We start from the raw sequence: 23,897 nt of genomic DNA, 5'->3' as shown, positions 1-23,897 counted from the left end.
TGTGTGGAGTGGCGCTTCGCTGGTGGTGTGTGTGGAGTGGTACTTGGCTGTCTGTGCACGGAGTGGTGCTTGGCTGGCGGTGTGTGTGGAGTGGCGCTTGGCTGGTGGTGTTTGTGGAGTGGTACTTGGCTGTCTGTGCACGGAGTGGTGCTTGGCTGGCGGTGTGTGTGGAGTGGCGCTTGGCTGGTGGTGTTCGTGGAGTGGTACTTGGCTGTCTGTGCATGGAGTGGTGTTTGGCTGGTGGTGTGTGTGGAGTGGTGTTTGGCTGGTGGTGTGTGTGGAGTGGTACTTGGCTGGATGGTGTGCGTGGAGCGGTGCTTGGCTGTCTGTGCACGGAGTGGTGCTTGGCTGGCGGTAAGTGTGGAGTGGCGCTTGGCTGGTGGTGTGTGTGGAGTGGTGTTTGGCTGGCGGTGTGCATGGTCTGGTGCTTGGATGGTGGTGTGGGTGGACTGGCGCCTGGCTGGCGGTGTGTGAGTAGTTACTTTCTGTTGGTCACTACACACACTGCTAGTTGAGTGACACTCCACGCAGTCCATCATTTTGTGTAGTTGCAGTGTCAGAAATGTGGGCGTGTGAAAGTGATGGGCCCTTGAATGGCGCTGTTTGCTGGTGTGAGTGTTGAAATGTGATGGGTCCGCGGCTGGCGGTGTGAATGTTTTGAATGTGTCACACGTACGAAAGGTGTATGAATGGCCTGTAAAGAGGTTGGTGCCTTGACGTGGCTTTACAGCTCACGAGCTGTGAGTCAGTGGTTCAGTTAATCATACTTTCAATTAACCGCAGTGTATTTCATTTTTTGTGAAATTACTTGCGAATACAATTGTATGTACTGAATCATCACTCACCCTCGTGCCAAATCCAACCAGTATGTGTGTGTGCTTGCGGATTAGATGGCTGTGCAGAAATATGTGGTTTTTTTCTCTTTCTGCAGTAGGGTGTACCTTGTCCCTTATTGTGATTGTTGTAATGTGTTGCTTTTCCTTCCAGATGGTGTCAGTGGTCTGGTTTGTATCAGGTATGAAAGGTGCGTGAATGGCCTGTAAAACGGTTGGTGCCTTGTCGTGGCTTTACAGCTCACGAGTTGCGAGTCACTGGTTCGGTTTTTATGCATTTATTTATTAACAGAGCATTTCATTTTTTTGAAATATCATGTTAATAAAATTTTATGTACTGAATCATCACTCGCCCTCGTGCCAAATCCAACCTGTATGTGTGTGTCTTTGAGGAATAGATAGCCGTGCTTGATTCTTTGTCTTTTGAGTAACTCAGTTATAGTGTATATTATAGCTATAAATAACTTTCTAAATTTAGATATTATTGTTAATTCATGGCAGTATATGGTCATGTCTTTCTGGTGAATTCTATTGTTGTTTTTTGTCCACAATCTCTTGCAAACTTGAAATTGTCTGTCACAATTTTCATGCGATTTTGTCCCCTGAATCGCACGTTCTCCAACTGAAAACTTAATTCATTCAAAACAATTTGGTTTTGCAAGGGGGTTCCCATGAGTTTTTGGCCCGGGTTTGGCGGGCATCTTTTGAAACTACCAACCCAAACAGTTCTGAAAACTAGACACCTGGGGGAGTCCAGGGAGGTATGGCATGCGTGGGTCCCCCAATGTTTTCCTACCCAGAAACCCCAGCAAACCTTAAATTTAGGTTAAAAAAACCACTTTTCCATAAATTTTTGGGTGGGATATCCCTGCCGGCACAAATGTCCTACCACCCAGCGTTCCCCTTGTTCTCCCGAGTAAAATGATACCTCACTTGTGTGGGTGGGCCAAAGGCCTGTGGCTAAGGTAGGGGGGCTTAATTTGTCAAACTTAAATAGGACTTTTTTAAAAATTCATTTTTAGCCTGTTCTGCTTTGGGGCACCCACACAAGTGAGGTATCCTATTACTCGGGAGAACAAGGGGAACGCTGGGTGGTAGGACATTTTTGCCGGCATGGAGATCCCACGCAAAAAATTTTGGAAAAGTGATATTTGTACCTAATTTTAAGGTTTGCAAGGAATTCTGGGTAGGAATAAATTGGGGGACCCACGCATGTCATACCTCCCTGGACTCCCCCGGGTGTCTAGTTTTCAGAACTGTTCGGGTTTGGTAGTTTCCAAAGATGGCCACCGAGCCCCGGGCCAAAAACTCAGGTGCCCCCCCCAAAAATCAAGGTTATGTAGCTATAGGGTATTTTAAATTCACCACCGTACGATTTGGACCTTTTCCTGTTGCAGCCACTATGCCTACCCACGCAAGTGAGGTACCATTTTTATCGGGAGACCTTGGGGAACGCTGGGTGGGAGGAAATTTGTGTGAGCCCAGTAATGCCACGCTTTCCCACACAAAAATGTATGAAAAATCTGATTTTTTTGAGCTATAATCGAGATTTGCAAGGGATTCTGGGTAAAGGAACGTTGGAGGATCCACGCAAGCCATACCTCCTTGGAAGCCCCCGGGTGTCTACTTTTCAGAAATGTGTGGGTTTGGTAGGTTTCCCTAGATGGCCATCTAGCACGGGGCCAAAAACCCAGGTAACCCCTCTTGCAAAAGCTGGTGGACTTGACATTGTCACCATTGTAAAATCCACCAGCTTTTGCAAGAGGGGTTACCTGGGTTTTTGGCCCGTGCTAGACGGCCATCTAGGGGAACCTACCAAACCCACACATTTCTGAAAAGTAGACACCCGGGGGCTTCCAAGGAGGTATGGCTTGCGTGGATCCTCCAACGTTCCTTTACCCAGAATACCTTGCAAACCTCCATTTTAGCTGAAAGAAATCAGTTTTTTCACACTTTTTTGTGTGGGAAAGAGTGGCATCACTGGGCTCACACAAATTACCTCCCACCCAGCGTTCCCCCAGGTCTCCTGATAAAAATGGTACCTCACTTGCATGGGTAGGCATAGTGGCTGCTACAGGAAAAGGCCCAATTCGTACTGTGGAGACCAAAAAATTACCTTTAGCAAAATAATCTTATTTTTTGAGGGGGTCACCTGAGCTTTTGGCCCGGGGCTTGGCGGGCATCTTTGGAAACTACCAAACCCAAACAGTTCTGAAAACTAGACACCCGGGGGAGTCCAGGGAGGTATGGCATGCGTGGGTCCCCCAATGTTTTCCTACCCAGAAACCCGTGCAAACCTTACATTTAGGTTAAAAAACCCACTTTTCCATACATTTTTGGGTGGGATCTCACTGCCGGCACAAATGTCCTACCACCCAGCGTTCCCCTTGTTCTCCCGAGTAAAATGATACCTCACTTGTGTGGGTGGGCCAAAGGCCTGTGACTAAGGTAGGGGGGCTAAATTTGTCAAACTTAAATATGACTTTTTTAAAAATTCATTTTTAGCCTGTTCTGCTTTGGGGCACCCACACAAGTGAGGTATCCTTTTACTCGGGAGAACAAGAGGAACGCTGGGTGATAGGACATTTTTGCCGGCACGGAGATCCCACGCAAAAAAGTTTGGAAAAGTGATATTTTTAACTAATTTTAAGGTTTGCAAGGAATTCTGGGTAGGAAAACATTGGGGGACCCACGCATACCATACCTCCCTGGACTCCCCCGGGTGTCTAGTTTTCAGAACTGTTTGGGTTTGGTAGTTTCGAAAGATGGCCACTGAGCCCCGGGCCAAAAACTCAGGTGCCCCCCCAAAAAAATCAAGGTAGTTTTGCAATAGGGTATTGTAAATTCACCACCCTACGATTTGAACCGTTTCCTGTTGCAGCCACTATGCCTACCCACGCAAGTGAGGTACCATTTTTTTCGGGAGACCTGGGGGAACGCTGGGTGGGTGGAAATTTGTTGATCCACGCAGATTCCAGAACTTTCCACCACAGAAATGTGAGGAAAATGTGTTTTGTTTGACAAATTTTTAGGTTTGCAAGGGATTCTGGGTAACAAAACCTGGGGGTAGGCAGACGAGTCACCCCATCCTGAATTCCCCCGGGTGTCTAGTTTTCAACAATGTATAGGTTTGCTAGGTTTCCCTATGTGCTGGCAGAGCTAGGGCTCAAAAACAAAAGGTAGTCTTTTTGTCCAAAAAGGGCAAGATTTCACTGGGAAATTGAGGTGCGACCATGTTGCGTTTTGCGCTGTTTCATGTCGCAGCCACTATGCCTATCCACGCAAGTGAGGTACCATTTTTTTCGGGAGACCTGGGAGAACACTGGGTGGGTAGAAATTTGTTGATCCACGCAGATTCCAGAACTTTCCTCACAGAAATGTGAGGAAAATGTGTTTTTTTTGTCAAATTCTTTGCTTTGCAAGGGATTCTGGGTAACAAAACCTGGTGGTAGGCAGGCGAGTCACCCCATCCTGAATTCCCCTGGGTGTCTGATTTCACAAATGCATAGGTTTGCTAGGTTTCCCTAGGTGCTGGAAGAGCTAGGGCTCAAAAACAAAAGGTAGTCTCTTTGTCCAAAAAGCGCAAGATTTCACTGTGAAATTGAGGTGCAACCACGTTGTGTTTTGCGCTGTTTCATGTCGCAGCCACTATGCCTAACAACGCAAGTGAGGTACCATTTTTTTCGGGAGACCTGGGGAAACGCTGGGTGGGTGGAAATTTGTTGATCCACGCAGATTCCAGAACTTTCCACGACAGAAATGTGAGGAAAATGTGTTTTTTTGGTCAAATGTTTAGATTTGCAAGGGATTCTGGGTAACAAAACCTGAGGGTAGGCAGACGAGTCACCCCATCCTGAATTCCCCTGGGTGTCTAGTTTTCGAAAATGTATAGGTTTGCTAGGTTTCCCTAGGTGCTGGCAGAGCTAGGGCTCAAAAACAAAAGGTAGTCTTTTTGTCCAAAAAGGGCAAGATTTCACTGGGAAATTGAGGTGCGACCATGTTGCGTTTTGCGCTGTTTCATGTCGCAGCCCCTATGCCTACCCACGCAAGTGAGGTACCATTTTTTTCGGGAGACCTGTGGGAACGCTGGGTGGGTAGAAATTTGTTGATCCACACATTCCAGAACTTTCCTCCACAGAAATGTGAGGAAAATGTGTTTTTTTTGTCAAATTCTTTGCTTTGCAAGGGATTCTGGGTAACAAAACCTGGTGGTAGGCGGTCGAGTCACCCCACCCTGAATTTCCCTGGGTGTCTAGTTTTCAAAACTGTATAGGTTTGCTAGGTTTCCCTAGGTGCTGGCAGAGCTTGGGCTCAAAAACAAAAGGTAGTCTCTTTATCCAAAAAGCGCAAGATTTCACTGTGAAATTGAGGTGCAACCACGTTGCGTTTTGCGCTGTTTCATGTCGCAGCCACTATGCCTAACAACGCAAGTGAGGTGCCATTTTTTTCAGGAGACCTGGGGGAACGCTGGGTGGGTGGAAATTCGTTGATCCACGCAGATTCCAGAACTTTCCACCACAGAAATGTGAGGAAAATGTGTTTTTTTGGTCAAATTTTTAGGTTTGCAAGGGATTCTGGGTAACAAAACCTGGGGGTAGGCAGACGAGTCACCCCATCCTGAATTCCCCTGGGTGTCTAGTTTTCAAAAATGTATAGGTTTGGTAGGTTTCCCTATGTGCTGGCAGAGCTAGGGCTCAAAAACAAAAGGTAGTCTTTTTGTCCAAAAAGGGCAAGATTTCACTGAGAAATTGAGGTGCGAGCATGTTGCGTTTTGCGCTGTTTCATGTCCCAGCCACTATGCCTACCCACGCAAGTGAGGTACCATTTTGTTCGGGAGACCTGGGAGAACGCTGGGTGGGTAGAAATTTGTTGATCCACGCAGATTCCAGAACTTTCCTCCACAGAAATGTGAGGAAAATGTGTTTTTTTTGTCAAATTCTTTGCTTTGCAAGGGATTCTGGGTAACAAAACCTGGTGGTAGGCAGTCGAGTCACCCCATCCTGAATTCCCCTGGGTGTCTGATTTCACAAATGTATAGGTTTGCTAGGTTTCCCTATGTGCTGGAAGAGCTAGGGCTCAAAAACAAAAGGTAATCTCTTTGTCCAAAAAGCGCAAGATTTCACTGTGAAATTGAGGTGCAACCACGTTGCGTTTTGCGCTGTTTCATGTCGCAGCCCCTATGCCTACCCACGCAAGAGAGGTACCATTTTTTTCGGGAGACCTGGGGGAACGCTGGGTGTGTAGAAATTTGTTGATCCACGCAGATTCCAGAACTTTCCTCCACAGAAATGTGAGGAAAATGTGTTTTTTTGTCAAATTCTTTGCTTTGCAAGGGATTCTGGGTAACAAAACCTGGTGGTAGGCGGTCGAGTCACCCCATCCTGAATTCCCCTGGGTGTCTAGTTTTCAAAAATGTATAGGTTTGCTAGGTTTCCCTAGGTGCTGGCAGAGCTAGGGCTCATCAAAAACAAAAGGTAGTCTCTTTTTCCAAAAAGCGCATGATTTCACTGTGAAATTGAGGTGCAACCATGTTGCGTTTTGCGCTGTTTCATGTCGCAGCCACTATGCCTAACAACGCAAGTGAGGTGCCATTTTTTTCAGGAGACCTGGGGGAACGCTGGGTGGGTGGAAATTTGTTGATCCACGCAGATTCCAGAACTTTCCACCACAGAAATGTGAGGAAAATGTGTTTTTTCTGTCAAATTTTTAGGTTTGCAAGGGATTCTGGGTAACAAAACCTGGGGGTAGGCAGACGAGTCACCCCATCCTGAATTCCCCTGGGTGTCTATTTTTGAAAAATGTATAGGTTTGCTAGGTTTCCCTAGGTGCTGGCAGAGCTAGGGCTCAAAAACAAAAGGTAGTCTCTTTGTCCAAAGAGCGCAAGATTTCTCTGGGAAATTGAGGTGCGACCACGTTGCGTTTTGCGCTGTTTCATGTCGCAGCCACTATGCCTAACAACGCAAGTGAGGTACCATTTTTTTCGGGAGACCTGGGGGAACGCTGGGTGGGTGGAAATTTGTTGATCCACGCAGATTCCAGAACTTTCTACCACAGAAATGTGAGGAAAATGTGGTTTTTGTGTCAAATTCTTAGCTTTGCAAGGGATTCTGGGTAACAAAACCTGGTGGTAGGCAGTCGAGTCACCCCATCCTGAATTCCCCTGGGTGTCTAGTTTTCAAAAATGTATAGGTTTGCTAGGTTTCCCTAGGTGCTGGCAGAGCTAGGGCTCAAAAACAAAAGGTAGTCTCTTTCTCCAAAAAGGGCAAGATTTCACTGGGAAATTGAGGTGCGACCACGTTGCGTTTTGCGCTGTTTCATGTCGCAGCCACTATGCCTACCCAAGCAAGTGAGGTACCATTTTTTTCGGGAGACCTGGGGGAACGCTGGGTGGGTAGAAATTTGTTGATCCACGCATATTCCAGAACTTTCCTCCACAGAAATGTGAGGAAAATGTGTTTTTTTGTCAAATTCTTTGCTTTGCAAGGGATTCTGGGTAACAAAACCTGGTGGTAGGCGGTCGAGTCACCCCATCCTGAATTCCCCTGGGTGTCTAGTTTTCAAAATTTTATAGGTTTGTTAGGTTTCCCTAGGTGCTGGCAGAGCTAGGGCTCAAAAACAAAAGGTAGTCTCTTTTTCCAAAAAGCGCAAGATTTCACTGTGAAATTGAGGTGCAACCACGTTGCGTTTTGTGCTGTTTCATGTGCAGCCACTATGCCTAACAATGCAAGTGAGGTGCCATTTTTTTCAGGAGACCTGTGGGAACGCTGGGTGGGTGGAAATTTGTTGATCCACGCAGATTCCAGAACTTTCCACCACAGAAATGTGAGGAAAATGTGTTTTTTTTGTCAAATTTGTAGGTTTGCAAGGGATTCTGGGTAACAAAACCTGGGGGTAGGCAGACGAGTCACCCCATCCTGAATTCCCCTGGGTGTCTATTTTTCTAAAATGTATAGGTTTGCTAGGTTTCCCTAGGTGGTGGCAGAGCTAGGGCTCAAAAACAAAAGGTAGTCTCTTTGTCCAAAAAGCGCAAGATTTCACTGGGAAATTGAGGTGCGACCACGTTGTGTTTTGCGCTGTTTCATGTCGCAGCCACTATGCCTAACAACGCAAGTGAGGTACCATTTTTTTCGGGAGACCTGGGGGAACGCTGGGTGGGTGGACATTTGTTGATCCACGCAGATTCCAGAACTTTCTACCACAGAAATGTGAGGAAAATGTGTTTTTTTTGTCAAATTCTTAGCTTTGCAAGGGATTCTGGGTAACAAAACCTGGTGGTAGGCAGTCGAGTCACCCCATCCTGAATTCCCCTGGGTGTCTAGTTTTCAAAAATGTATAAGTTTGCTAGGTTTCCCTAGGTGCTGGCAGAGCTAGGGCTCAAAAACAAAAGGTAGTCTCTTTCTCCAAAAAGGGCAAGATTTCACTGGTAAATTGAGGTGCGACCACGTTGCGTTTTGCGCTGTTTCATGTCGCAGCCACTATGCCTACCCACGCAAGTGATGTACCATTTTTTTCGGGAGACCTGGGGAAACGCTGGGTGGGTGGAAATTTGTTGATCCACGCTGATTCCAGAACTTTCCACCACAGAAATGTGAGGAAAATGTGTTTTTTTTGTCAAATTCTTAGCTTTGCAAGGGATTCTGGGTAACACAACCTGGTGGTAGGCAGTCAAGTCACCCCATCCTGAATTCACCTGGGTGTCTAGTTTTCAAAAATGTATAGGTTTGCTAGGTTTCCCTGGGTGCTGGCAGAGCTAGGACTCAAAAACAAAAGGTAGTCTCTTTGTCCAAAAAGCACAAGATTTCACTGGGAAATTGAGGTGCGACCATGTTGCGTTTTGCGCTGTTTCGTGTCGCAGCCACTATGCCTACCCACGCAAGTGAGGTACCATTTTTTTTGGGAGACCTGGGGGAACGCTGGGTGGGTGGAAATTTGTTGATCCACGCAGATTCCAGAACTTTCCACCACAGAAATGTGAGGAAAATTAGTTTTTTTGTTGTCAAATTCTTAGCTGTGCAAGGGATTCTGGGTAACAAAACCTGGTGGTAGGCAGTCGAGTAACCCCATCCTGAATTTCCCTGGGTGTCTACTTTTCAGAAATGTATAGGTTTGCTAGGTTTCCCTAGGTGCCGGCAGAGCTAGGGTGCAAAAACTACAGGTAGGCACTTTGCCATAAAAGGGTCAATTTGTAACTGCAAAATTGAGGTGTGACCACGTTGCATTTTTCGCTGTTTCAAGTCGCAGGCACAAGGCCGACCCACACAAGTGAGGTACCGTTTTTATCGGGAGACTTTGGGTAGTTCAGATTTGTAAATCAACTGTTATTACCAATTGAGCTTTCATACATTTCTCCCTTTCAATGAAAGACTTTGTGTAAAAAAAATGTTTTTGAAAAATGACCAATAATTCTCATGCTAGTATGAGTATTCCCAATTTTGAAAATGTGCAATTATATACTGTTTCTGAACTCTATATTTTGTACCCAATTCAGAAATACATAGGTGTCTTTCATACAGATTTTTCCATGTATACATTTTCCAAGACAAAGTGCACTATACACAGTAAATGAAAAAATACCATTGCAAGTTGCTGCTCAGGTTTTGGATCTGGGTTCGTCGGGTTCTTGGTGAAACTACAAGTCCTATATATCCCCACAACCAGGAAGGTCTAACGGATGTAACGGTATATTGCTTTCCAAGAGCTGTCAAGATTAGAAAAAGTTATAGGTGAAAACGTTGAGACAAAAGGCTGTTTTTTTCAACAAATTTTCAATTATTCCAATATTTAACTGTTAGTTTCTATAAAGAAACCTTCATGGATTTATACAAATGACCCCTTTCTGAATTCAGAATTTTGTCTACTTTTCGAAACTGTACAGCTTTCTAGGATCCATTATTGCTTTCAAACTCATTTCTACCATTAACTGGAAGGAGGTGGAAAGCTCTAAAAATAGCAAAAATAGGCTATGTCCCAGAAAAATGCCAAAACTGTGTGAAAAATGTCGGTTCTCTGACAAAAGACTGTCATTCCCTAAAAGCAGAGAAAATGGAAATTTCAGCCCCACAAACCATTTTTTGATAACATTTTCAGGGAAAAACCCAGAGGCTTTCATTTGCAGCCCGTTTTTCCCATTTTTCTGAAAAAAACAAAAATGTCACTATATTTTGGTTAATTTCTGGGACCCCTCCAAGGGAATCCACAAACCCTGGGCGCCTTTGGAATCCACATGATGTTGGAAGAAAAGGACGCAAATTTGGCGTGGATACCTTATGTGGTCAAAAAGTTACAGGGGCCTAAGCGCGCACTACCTCAAATCGCCAAAAAAAGGCTTAGCACAGGAGGGGAAAAGGCCTAGCAGCGAAGGGGTTAATATAATTTCTAGAAATACTAATTTTCATACCTCTTATGTAAAACATGTTCCTCTATGTTATTAAAGAAATGTAATAGCAGGGTTTCTTCAATCCTAAACCCACACTTTTTTTTTGTAAAACAATTTTTATTGCAGAGGTCGGTTCAAGGTATACAACATCATAGCCATAAATTTCGGTGATCGTAAATATTCACGCCAGATCTAGTCATTACGTACACAGCCTTATAACCCGCATCCCAGAGGCCGGGTGGCAATTAAGCGTAAAGCATACGTTTCTAGCCTTTTGATGCAGACGTTGCCCGCAGATCACCGCCCTCCGCTTTTAAGTTTCCCCAAACCGTCTCCTCCTCAGCATCTAGTAGTGGGTGGATGAGCTTACTATAATTATTGGATTAGTACAACTTTCCCCCCCTCCCCGCCCCCCTGGTGTCTGTGCCTATAGTCGGTGTTCGCATACTCAGTGGAGTTGGTAGTGTCAGGATTTGAATGCCAATCATTGGGTGTGTGTGTCTGGTGTTAGTGCTGGGACTAGAACCGCCTCCCCCGGGGTCCCAGGGCCTACTATTTCCTCCTCCTCGTCACTCTCCGCTGCGCTGTCCCTAAGAGCCTGGACTAGAATCTCCCATGCTAGCGCCGCTTCCTGAGCTTACTCATCTGCCTTACGCCTGGCCAGCTGGTACCTAAGTGTGCTCGCCGCCGTAGCCCATTTCAGAAATTCGTTCATCCATTTCTGGTGTGTTGGTGCCGTCTTCGATTTCCAGCCCTTGGTTAGCTCCCTCTTTGCAATAAGTAGGCCCATGTCAATAAATTTACTTGACAGTTTGGTTCTGCGTGTGTGCGGAAACCAGTGTAAGAGTACAACCGCGCTGTCATACTGCAGGTCTCTATCTGTTACCTCGTTCAGAGTATCCCCCACCCCTCTCCAGTAGTCCTGTAATTGTGGACAGCCTCGTAGCATGTGTAATAAGTCAGCACTTAGTAGTGCACATCTGGGGCACGCTGCATCCTCTGCGCCAAAGTATTGTGCTATTTCGTTCGGAGTGAGGTAGGCCCTATGAAGAATGTAGAGATGTATTAATTGGAAGCAGGCGTTTCTGGTGTCTTTCCTAGCTCTCTGAACCAATTGGGACCATGTTGTATCTGGGATTTCTGTCTGTAGGTCAATCTCCCATTGTGTTTTGAGGCGCGCTAGTGGTGGCAGATAGTCCGTATGCATTCTGGAGTAAAGACATGTAACCGCCTTGTATGTACCTGCTGCCATCATCGTGTATTGGCACGCCGGTGATGTTTTGGGTTCAATTAGTCCTTCCCCCCAATGCGCTTGAATAGTCCTCACTACCGCCGCGTGCAGTAAATAGTCTCCTCGTGGGAGATCGTATTGCTCCTGCAGAGTCTGGTATGGTGTCAGCACCCCGTCGATGTATAGGTCACCCACCATCTGTAGACCCGCCTCCTCCCAAAATTGGAGGTTCGACCAATCCCCTCCATGTGGGAGCGCTGTTAACATACCTATTGGGATCTCGGGCGCATATGGGTGGCCAGGACCGGCACGCTTTTGCATGCGGTTCCAGCATAGCCTCAGCGTCCTTTCCTCCTGGGTCAACCCTCTGAGTATTAGTTTCTGCTGCAGAGCTATATATGCCAATACATGGCGGGGGGTACCCGCGTCTCTCTCTTGTTCAGGTCCCCGATACACCCTCGCTACATCCTGCGTGAAGAACTGCAGTTGTGCAGCCAGGTAATAGAGCTCGAAGTCTGGGACCGCCAATCCCCCCATATCCTTGGGGCGAGTTAAAGTCGCCAATGCTATTCTCCTCCTGCCTGTTCCCCATAGGAAGGACACTATGCTAGATTTCAGGCGTTTGAACATTTCTCCCGGTATCCATACAGGGAGGGTCCTAAAAAAGTACAACAATCGTGGCAGAGCGATCATTTTAAGTAGGGATACTCGTCCCGTCATGGATAGGGGGAGGGTAGCCCAGAAGGACATATTGCCCTTCAACGCTCGAATACAGCGACCAACATTTCTGTCTAATAGGTTTGCGGGTTCGTGGTAGATGTAAACCCCGAGATAGTGCAGGCAGTTAGGTTCCCAACGCAGATTGAGGTTGGTCGATGGACACCTCTCTGCCTTCCGGAGCGGAAATAGGCAAGTTTTCGTCCAGTTCACGTTTAAGCCTGAGATACCTCCGAATCTCGCTAGTAGGTCCTCTGCACCCTTTACCGCCTCTTCAGCATTATCTAAGAACAGCAGAAGATCATCTGCGTACAGCGATATATAGTGGCGGGTCCCTCCAGTTTCTAACCCATGGTAAGAGTCACCTCTTCTAGCCAGTGTCGCTAACGGCTCCATCGCCAGAGCAAACAACAGGGGAGAAAGTGCACACCCCTGTCTTGTTCCCCTGTTTACTTCGTATCGATCCGATATTAAAGCTCCCACTCTCACCCTAGCGCCCGCTGAGGCGTAAAGCACCCTAGTCCACTGTATATAACCTTCTCCTAGACCAAAACACTGCATCACTTTATAGAGGTAGTCCCATTCCAGGCTATCGAAAGCCTTTTCTATGTCGACCAATAGCACCACAGGGGCTCTTGCGGTCGGCGGAGGGTCCGTTATTAGTCGAAGCAGCCTGCGAATGTTGTGGGACGTGTTTCTAGTGGGGATGAAGCCCGATTGGTCCCTATGAATCAGATCCTGCATATGGGCTATCAGTCTCGCAGCTAGGATTGTGCTTAAAATTTTATAGTCCGTTGTCAGCATTGACAACGGGCGATACGAAGCCGGATCTGTGCTATCTCTGCGCGGTTTTAGCAAGGGGATCATAATCGCCTCGCGCATCGAGTGGGGCAACTCGCCCCTCTCTTTGGCTTCATTATATATGATTCGTAGCTTTGGGGCCAGTAGATCCACATACTTCCCGTAAAACTCGATAGGTAGCCCATCCATTCCCGGCGTTTTATTACGCGCCATTCTCTTTATGGCCCCTCTGATTTCTGTTAGGTCGATCGGGCCACCGATGGCCGTAGCGTGTTCCGTTTCCAGTTGAGGCAGTCGGATCTCCGTTAACAAGGTTTCTATCTTCTCGGTCCGAGCCTCCAAGCCCCTCCTGTATAGCCTGTCGTAATATTCTCTGAAGCACCTCAAGATGTCCAGTTGGGTGTTATACACTTCCCCGCCCAATCCTTTCAGGGACAGTATCGGGGCGGTGCCCCTATTGGGGTTGGCCAGCCAGGCTAGGAGTGCCCCTGTCTTATCCCCCTCAGCAAGAGCCTTGGTCAAATAAGATTTGTAATCAAAGCTGCGTAGGCGCTCTACTTCAACCGCCACCGCCTCTCGCGCCGCACATACCCTATCCTGTAGTTCGGGGTGGTTGGGTCGCGATTTTTCTGCGTCTCTCAATGTCCGTTCAGCCTTGTCTAAGTCCTCCACCAACGTCCGTCGGGCACCCGCAAATTTCCCTATACAGTGTCCCCTTACCACCACCTTGAATGCGTTCCATTCAGCGGCTCTCGAGGAGGTAGTGTCCTCGTCTCCGCAAAGTATTGTGTGATTCTGACTTCTAAGTCTGCGCTGAACGGTGGGTCATCCAACGTGTCTGGCCAGAGCCGCCACTTCGGGATCGGCGTAATCCCGTTCATCCAAGCTAGTGTGAGTAGTAGGGGGTTGTGATCCGATATCGTGCGTGCCAGATATTCTGTTCGGGTAACCATCGGTAATATTTGCTGGGAGCATAGGAACGCATCTATGCGGACATGGAGGTCGTGCAAGCTGGAGTAGAAGGAATAGTCCCTCTCTACAGGGTGTTGTACGCGCCATACATCAGTCAGGTCCCACTTCTCCTGCCAGTTCGATCTGTGTTTCGCCAATCTGTGTACCGGGGAAGCATGCAGTGGTGGGTGTGATCTATCTAAGGTGGTGTCTTCAATAGAGTTGAAGTCCCCCCCATCAGCACTGGTCCAGCGAAATAGGTAGCCAACAGCCTGGACAGTTTAGTAAAATACGCCGCCTGCTCAGCGTTCAGAGCATAAATGCCGCAGAGTGCGATATCACGGCCCCTGAGTAGGACTTCGACTGCTACAAATCGCCCCTCTGGGTCTACGGTGTGCCTAGTGACTTGGAAGGGGACCCCGGCCCGAATCCAAATTAGTACTCCCCTGGCAAACGCTGAGTATGTGGTGTAGAACAGGTGACCCCTCCACCTCCTTTGTAGTGCAGCCCCTTCTTTTTTAGTTAGATGAGTCTCCTGCAGAAAGGCAACGTGAACCCCCCTGCGGACAAGGTAAGAATGAATTTTGTGTCTCTTTGTCATTGAGTTCAGACCCCGCACATTCCAGGACACACATTTTAACGATCCCACACTATCCATTATCCCGATGCGGTCGGCATAGAGCTATGTCCAATAGTGTCCAGACACCAGGTATGACACCATCCCCCCCGTCCCCAACAGTTCCGCCCCCACCTCCCTTTGTGCTCTGTTCCCGCCCAGCACAGCTCCTCCCCCCTCTCCCCAGTCCCTGCCCCGAGTTACCCCAACTTCTCTAGGCACCCTCCCCCCTAGAACAGGACTTAACTGCAAAAGAGTTACCCCCATCCAAACAAGTGAGCGAAGCGCTCTCAAAACTTCCTACTCCGCAGTCTGTACTGCGGCGGCCTTACGGGCCTCTGGGCGCGTGAACTAGCTTCAGCTATGGTATTCACCTCTCTATTCCCCCGCCCCTCATTATGCATCCAGACTCACGATAGTCCAGTCTCACGACTGCCTGCTCAAGTGGGCGCACCGGCCATACCAGCCACACTGCCGCAGTCAGTCCCCCCATGAGTCTTGTATTAGCTGCCGAAGATTTCTTCCGCGGTTTGAGGCGTCACAGTTGGACCTCTTGTGCTGTCCACTTCCGATAGTTCAGTTTCCGAGCCCGTTCTCACTCCTTCCGAGATCGAATCTCTCTCCGGCTGCGTCGATACCACGCCCGATACCTCCTTCACCGCCTGCAGTGCTGCTTTCCGCCCCTCTTCCGTTTGAGAGTCCGTTGGTTTCCTCCGGTGTTGTCCACGTTTCCGGAGCCGCTTGGATCGTCGCACCGAGTTCTGTTGGGAGTCCTCCTCAGCTCTGAAGCGGGCCCCATCCATTCCAGCCTTGTAAGTGTCCCACCAGGACCATGCATCCGCCGATGATGTAAAGAACAGAGCTTTCCCATCAATTGAAATTCGGAGCCTTGCCGGGAATAAAAGCGAGTATTGCAGTCCTTCCGTACGCAGTTCTTTCTTAATGGACAGGAATGAGGCGCGTAGCTTTTGAGTTTCAAAGGTGTAATCTGGGAACAACGTGACTTTACTGTTATCGACCTGGAATGGTCCCGCTTCCCTTGCACGCTGCAGGAGCCAGTCTCTGTCTCTGTAGTGGAGCAATTTGATCACCACCGGTCGCGGGGGTAGGCCCGGTTTCGGGGGCCTGGCAGGTACACGGTGAGCTCGCTCTAATGTGAAGAAGGGGGACAGCCCCTCCGGGGCTACCACTGTTCGCAGCCAGTTGTCCAAATAGCCCATTATGTCCGTCCCTTCTTTTTGCTCCGGAAGGCCCACGAGGCGTACATTGTTTCGACGGCTGCGATTTTCTGCGTCCTCTGCTCTTCTCTCTAGCGTTTGGATGCGGTCCAGGGCATGTGTGAGCTTTCCTTCCAATGCTTTGTGACCCGGCACCATGTCTTTTAAAGTGATCTCCGCTTCTTTGACCCTATCGGCTAGTTTCCCATGGTCAGCCCTCAGGAGCCCCAGGCCCGTCGATACTTGAGCAATGTCCTGCTGCAGAGCATCCTTCGTGGCTGCAATAGCTTCCAGGATTTTGTCCTGCATCTGTTGCAACTCCGATTGGGGCTGTAGCGCGTCTTCTGCGGCCTCTGTGGCCGGGCCCCCATCTCCTTTTGGCCCTCGCGGTTTCCCCATGACACCTCCGGAGTATCAGCTGGCCCAACCCGGGCAGGTCAAGACAGGATGTCCGCTCAGCAGGTGGTCGGTCCGTAGTCTCCAGTGGGGGCAGTCACCTTTCAGGTAGCCGCGTCTTGTGTTCCGCGTTGTCAGGGTCTACCTATCAGCAGTGGTTATCGTGCCCCAGGGATCCCGTGGCTGTGACCGTGCGTTCTCCTCTGCGGTCGGGGTGTCCGTGGCCGCTTTTCTCAGCGAAGTAGCCCTGCTATGGGCCGCTCCTCGTCGCCGTTCGGGATCGGCCCCCGAGCTGCGCCCCGGGGCACTCCTCACACACGTCCTCTGGCAGAAGCAGATCCCGACGCTGGGGAGCCGGGTCGTCTCTCCGGGAAGGTAGCAGTCGGTCCTCGTTGCTGCCCACCACCCAGGCCTCACTATGGCCCGATACAGGGGTGCTCGCTATGTGCCGCCTCCCCTTTGTCTAGAGGCTCGGGGCCCTCGTCCGGGTGTATGGCCTTGGAGGGTGGCGAGGCTCACGTTCGCCAGCGCACCTCCCTGCTGGGGTACCGCTCCGTCGGTCAACGCTGGGCTGAGCGCACCCTCGGGTTGTTGCCGGGTTCCGCCTTCCACTTCAGAAGTCCCCAGGAGTTCAACATGTGTGTGTGCCCGCAGGGTAGCGCCCCGGGACCCAGGGCTCCTCACGCAGTCGAGGCAGGCCGGGTCTCCCACCAGCCCTCTCCGGGTCGGGGCAGTCGGCTCTTTGGGTAGGCCCCTCACACCCTCCTCTGCTGCTCTCCTACCGTCGGGACCCCCAGTCGCCATCCGTCGTCGCCGTCCCCGCACTACAGCAGCCCCTCGGCGACATCCCGCCAGTTACGTGGGCTCGCCGTTTCTCTTGGTGTTCGCTCTAGGCTCCGTTCACAGTGCACCCCCAAGCGCCGACGCGCCAACGCCAGAGGGGCTGTAGGCCCACAAGCCGGGGCGTAAATTTCCGGGCTTCACGAGTTCGGAGGCTCCTCCGGGCGTCCTGGCTCCGCACACGCTCCCTCAGGGTCCGCCGCCGCCGGGGCGCCTCTCGAGGCCAATCCGTAACTCACTGGGCCGCTGGTGTCACACGGCGGTGTTCCGGGTCTCTGCTGGCGATAGTTCGCAGTCCTCTGCCGCCTCACGCCGCCATTTTGCGCTCCGTCTTCCCGGGCACCTCGCAGCTCTCAGCGCCGATTGTGGCCGGTCCGCCGGCGCGCCACCCAACCGAAGCAGGCACAGATGGGTAACGCGGAATCAACCCGATTTCCACGGGGATTCCACGTCCAATTCCGGATGAATTTCGGATAAGCGGGCCGAGGGTCGGGAGCCTCGCTAGGCTGCGTCCGCTCTCATCGGCTGCTAGCCACGCCCTCCCATCCTAAACCCACACTTGTAACCCTCTTCACCATAACCTTAAAAAGATACCTGAAATACGTAAGTCATAGCCTTAGGCCCTATACCTTATACTCAATGTGTTAATCTCTATTCCCTTAATCCATTAACCCTACACCTAAAAGTGTCAATCCTAATACCGTATTTCCCACAATAATAAACCCTACCACCTATAACCATTATAACCCTAACTCCTAAACTTTTAACTCCTTAACATTATACCCAAAACCCTTAGCACTTAAATCTGTACCTCAAAATCTTAACTATTATATCCTAACCTCTAACCTAAAACCACATTTTATAACCCCCATACACTCATATCTGTTCCCCTAATGCATAAACACTAGTCCCTGAACTTTAACGTAAAGGTTCATCATTTGTCCTCAGTATGTGTGTGTGTTTTTGTAAGTGTGCATGGATTCTGAAAATACACAGGCTTGTAGAGGTAGAACAATGTCTATATTCTATTTAAGTTTAAAATTAACATAATCTTTTAGATTCAAAACATAACAGATATCCCATCCATCAAATTTCAAGTGTATTATAATCTAAAGCACTTGTAACATAGGGAAAGAAGTATCTGTCACATTTTGACTGAGTATCCCATCCACAAACCTCTAAATAAGACCCTCAGTCAAGCATTCTAACACATAAATGACCTTACCAGTTGTAGTAGTATTCAAGCTCACTAATAAATGTAAGTGTTTAAAGAAATTGCAGTTCTCACAAGCTAACACAGCTCCAACCTCCTCCTTCCAAGTCTCCAAGGAAAGTGACAACTGCGCCAGAGATCTAGAACTCTCAGCCTTAGTTTCCTAGGCAGCACTAATGCAGCCCTTATGACACTATCAGCACCCATCTGCTTGTTAAGTTTCTATTTCTGCTCCTTGAAAATGTCTGATGACGTCACAGACACAGAATCTGGAGAGGATGGAAGGTGAGTTTAGAATCCTGATGTGTGGGAAATATCAACAAGCAACAGAAGCAGGATTAGCCTTAAGTAAAATGCAGAAAAGGTCACAGTTCCTCAATATGGGAATGGCCACAAGCTTTCAAATTCAGGTAAAGCTTTGTTCCAGTGGCACAGTGTCACTGAAACCACGTCTGGACATACACTGTGTCACAGGAACAAAGCTAAACCTATTTGATGAGCCCTAACCAGGGAAAAACAAGTCCTGGGTTGCTTAGTTCCGGTTCAGGGAGAACTTAGCCTGTTCTCATTGGAGCATCAGTGATGTCATGAGTGATGTCACTGACCATGTCATGAGTGATGTAATATGTGACGTTATCAGCAGTGCATTGCGGGCGCACGAGTTATAGTTAGCTGAGCTAACTATAACGGGGGAATTTCAAAGGTTTTGTATAATTGAAATGTCACGCTAACTATAACATGTGTGAAACCTATGTTTTTTCTGTGAATTTCTAAGGTTTTTTAAATGCTAATTCCTAACTATAACGTATGTGAAACCTATGTTTTTTTCAGTGAATTTCAAAGGTTTTGTAAATGATTATTTTTAAATGTATTAATTGTTATTTTTTTATACTGATTTACTACATTATTTTAAATTATTTATTTTTAGATGTAAATTACATTACATATTTTTTATATAAATTGAAAAATAAATGTTTTTAAAAATATAGAAATTGTAATATATTTAATTTATATATATTTTATATAGCAGGCAATGCTATCCTATGGAAGGAATTTCAAGTTACTGTAACTACGGTTAGAATTACTTCTCAGGATCAGTAGTGGGCTGAAAGATGCAGCACTGAGGTCTCTCCTGATAACAGGTGAGTAAATCGGAATTCGCAGTTCGACTGATTTTAAAGGAATTTTTTAAAGGTCCAAAACTCCACACTTAGAAACATTTCCAAGTGAAACCAGTCAATGTTAGCCTATGGAAGGAAAGTTACTGTAAGTATGGTTACAATTACTTTTCAGGTTCAGTAGTGGACGGAAAGATGCAGCACTGAGGTCTCTCCTGATAACAGGTGAGTAAATCGGAATTCATGGTTCGGCTGATTTTAGAGGAATTTTTTAAAGTTCCAAACTCCACACTTAGAAAAATTTCCAAGTGAAACCAGTTAACGTTAGCCTAGGGAAGGAAATCCAAGTTACTGTAACTACGATTAAAATTACTTTTCAGGATCAGTAGTGGGCTGAAAGATGCAGCACTGAGGTCTCTCCTGATGACAGGTGAGTAAATCAGAATTTGTAGTTCGGCTGATTTTTAAGGAATTTTTTAAACTTCCAAAACTCCACACTTAGAAACATTTCCAAGTAAAACATGCCAATGTTAGCCTATGGAAGGAAATTCAAGTTACTGTAACTACGGTTAGAATTACTTCTCAGGATCAGTAGTGGGCTGAAAGATGCAGCACTGAGGTCTCTCCTGATAACAGGTGAGTAAATCGGAATTCGCAGTTTGACTGATTTTAAAGGAATTTGTTAAAGGTCCAAAACTCCACACTTAGAAACATTTCCAAGTGAAACCAGTCAATGTTAGCCTAAGAAGGAAATTCAAGTTACTGTAAGTATAGTTAAAATTACTTTTCAGGATCAGTACTGGACTCAAAGATGCAGCACTGAGGTCTCTCCTGATGACAGGTGAGTAAATCAGAATTTGTAGTTCGGCTGATTTTTAAGGAATTTTTTAAAGGTCCAAAACTCCACACTTGAAACATTTCCAAGTGAAACCAGTCAATGTTAGCCTAAGAAGGAAATTCAAGTTACTGTAAGTATGGTTAAAATTACTTTTCAGGATCAGTACTGGACTCAAAGATGCAGCACTGAGGTCTCTCCTGATGACAGGTTAGTTAATCGGAATTCGTAGTTCGGCTTATTTCTGAGGATTTTTTTAAAGTTCCAAAACTCCACACTTAGAAAAATTTCCAAGTGAAACCAGTCAATGTTAGCCTATGGAAGGAAATTCAAGTTACTGTAAGTATGGTTACAATTACTTTTCAGGATCAGTAGTGGGCGGAAAGATGCAGCACTGAGGTCTCTCCTGATAACAGGTGAGTAAATCGGAATTCATGGTTCGGCTGATTTTAGAGGAATTTTTTAAAGTTCCAAAACTCCACACTTGGAAAAATTTCCAAGTGAAACCAGTTAACGTTAGCCTAGGGAAGGAAATCCAAGTTACTGTAACTACGATTGGAATTACTTTTCAGGATCAGTAGTGGGCTGAAAGATGCAGCACTGAGGTCTCTCCTGATGACAGGTGAGTAAATCAGAATTTGTAGTTCGGCTGATTTTTAAGGAATTTTTTTAACTTCCAAAACTCCACACTTAGAAACATTTGCAAGTGAAACCAGCAATGTTAGCCTATGGAAGGAAATTCAAGTTACTGTAACTACGATTAGAATTACTTTTCAGGATCAGTAGTGGGCTGAAAGATGCAGCACTGAGGTCTCTCCTGATAACAGGTGAGTAAATCGGAATTCGTAGTTCGGCTGATTTTTGTGAAATTTTTTAAAGTTCCAAAGCTCCACACTTAGAAGAATTTCCAAGTAAAACATGCCAATGTTAGCCTATGGAAGGAAATTCAAGTTACTGTAACTACGATTAGAATTACTTTTCAGGATCAGTAGTGGGCTGAAAGATGCAGCACTGAGGTCTCTCTTGATAACAGGTGAGTAAATCGGAATTCGTAGTTCGGCTGATTTTACAGGAATTTTTTAAAGTTCAAAAACTCCATACTTAGAAGAATTTCCAAGTAAAACATGTCAATGTTAGCCTATGGAAGGAAATTCAAGTTACTGTAAGTATGGTTACATTTACTTTTCAGGGTCCGTCCTGGGCTCAAAGATGCAGCACTGACGTCTCTCGTGATAACACATGAGTAAATCGGAATTCGTAGTTCGGCTGATTTTACAGGAATTTTTGAAACTTCCAAAACTCCTCACTTAGAAAAATGTACATGTGAAACCACTCAATGTTTGCCTATGGAATGAAATTCAAGTTACTGTAAGTATGGTTACATTTACTTTTCAGGGTCAGTCCTGGGCTCAAAGATGCAGAACTGACGTCTCTCGTGATAACAGGTGAGTAAATCGGAATTCGTACTTCGGCTGATTTTAGAGGAATATTTCGCTCAATAGTGAAGAAAGGGGCGGGGCCTGAGGAGACATGTGTGCAAACACGCCCTGTAGCGCGTTTTAGGTTGGGGAATATATTCCTCTTCAATCCAGAGGTCACCTGTGAGCCAACTAGCCCATCAGGTACCTCCAGTTTGCGCCAGGGAGCTGGGTTGCAGAGAGGTGTTCAGAGGGCACGCCCCCTTTTTAAACACTCTGCAACGCAGCTCCGTGGCACTTACTAGAGGTACCCGTTGGACTAGTTGGCCCCTAGGGGACCTCTGTATTGAAGAGGAATATATTAACCAACCTAAAACGCGCCACAGGGCCTGTTTGCACACATGTCACCACAAGCCCCGCCCCCTACCTTCACCACTGTGCAAACATGCCCCGTAACGCATTCTAAGTCGGGGGATTAAGTCCCCTTGCATACTGGGGGTCCCTGGGGGCCAACTAGCACACCAGGAACCTCCAGTATGCGCAAGGGGGCTGCATTGCAGAGAGGTGTAAAAAGGGGCATGGCCTCATTACACCTCTCTGCAACACAGCCCGTTTGCAGAGGGGGAACTAATTCCTCTTGCATACTGAGGGTCCCTGGGGGCCAACTAGCCCACCAGGAACCTCCAGTGTGCACCAGGGGGCTGCGTTGCAGAGAGGTGTAATAGGCCACACCCCTTTTTACCCCTCTCTGCAACGCAGCCCCCTGGCGCTTTTTCAGAGGGGGAACTAATTCCCCTTGCATACTGGGGGTCCCTGGGGGACAACTAGCCCACCAGGAACCTCCAGTATGCCCCAGGGGGCTGTGTTGCAGAGAGGTATAAAAAGGGGCTAGTTGGCCCCCAGGCACCCCCTGTATGCAAGTGGAAGTAGTTTGTGCACCCTGGAGAAACAGGGAGTGGGCTTTGCCTCCTCCCGATCCCGTTTAAAAAAAATATATACTTTTAAGTAGGGGGGCTGTGTAGCCCCCCTTCTTTTTCTTTTTTTTTTGGGCCCTGGGGACCCCATTCCCCAGGGCCTGCCCCCAATTCTTGTATTTATTTATTTTTTACGGGGAAGGGGGCCGTGTGGCCCCTCCTATGCCCCCTTAAGGCCCCGGGGACCCCATCCCTCGGGCCGTTCTTATTTTTTTAAATTTCATTTTTTGGGGGGAGGGGGCCACGTGGCCCCCCTCCCGGGTCACTTCTGGCCCCAGGGACCAATCCCCCGGGGCCTGGCTTTCCTCGTTGGGACCATGGGGGGGATCCCCAAGCCCCCCACGGTCCCTGCTGGCTCCCCGCATCCTGCGGGAGCCGCTGTTGCTTTTCTGCATGGGGAGCAGCTAACATGCTGCTCCCCTTGCAGAAAAGCAATCGGCTTTGATTTTTGAAAGAGAGAGCAGGTTTCGTGCTCTCTCTTTCAAAAATCAAAGCAGTTTGCTATGGTAGGGCCGGAGCCGCGAGGCTCTCACCCTACCATAGCAAACAGCAGTGTCCCGCGGGTGGGCACCCCGGGACACTGCAGGAGCCGGCCCTGGGGGGTGGCGGTCCCCGGGGCTGGGGGGTCCGTCACGGACCCCGCTATTTTACACATTAGAGCCCCGGGGAGGTGGCGGTCCCCATGGTGTGTGGGGGGGCTTGAGCCCCCCCCCACACAGATTTATTATTTTTTTTATTTAAAAAACGAAGCCCCGGGGGGTGGCGATCCCCGGGGCTGCAGGGGGCCATGAGCCCCCACATACTTAGTAACAAAGCCCGGGGGGGGTGGCAGTCACCCGGGCTCGGGGGGCCTTAGAGGCCCCCGTCATTAATGTCTTTGCCCCGCGGGTTGGCGGTCCCCGGGGCTGCGGGGGGCCGTGTGCCCCCCCACTAGAATAATTACTTTGCCCCGGGGGTGGTGGTCCCTGGGGCAATGTGGGGGGATTGGGCCCCCCACACTTTTTTTAAAATATGCCCCCGGGATTTGGTCCCCCCGGGGTCTAATTTTAAAAAGAGCAGACCGGGTTTTTTTTTTTTCACGGGGTATGCGTACGTACACGTTCCCCGCGACTTTTAAAAAAATGGGGGCCTCGGGGGTCCCTGTGGGACCCCCTGAGCAGGCCTTTGTGTGTTTTGCGCATTTGTTTTCTGCTTTCTTGTGCCTCGGTTCTACCGAGGCACAAGATGGCTGGCAACACTTCCTGGTTTGGAGTGTTGACAGACAGTTGACATCCAATCAGCATGCAGCTCGTGCGCGGGAAGGTACGCGTACTGTACAGAGTACAGTACAGAGTACGGTAAGCTCCTCTAGATATACTTAT

This window comes from Lissotriton helveticus, chromosome 6 (genome assembly GCF_964261635.1).
Source record: "Lissotriton helveticus chromosome 6, aLisHel1.1, whole genome shotgun sequence".
Taxonomy (NCBI): domain Eukaryota; kingdom Metazoa; phylum Chordata; class Amphibia; order Caudata; family Salamandridae; genus Lissotriton; species Lissotriton helveticus.
This window is presented reverse-complemented; position numbering follows the sequence as displayed.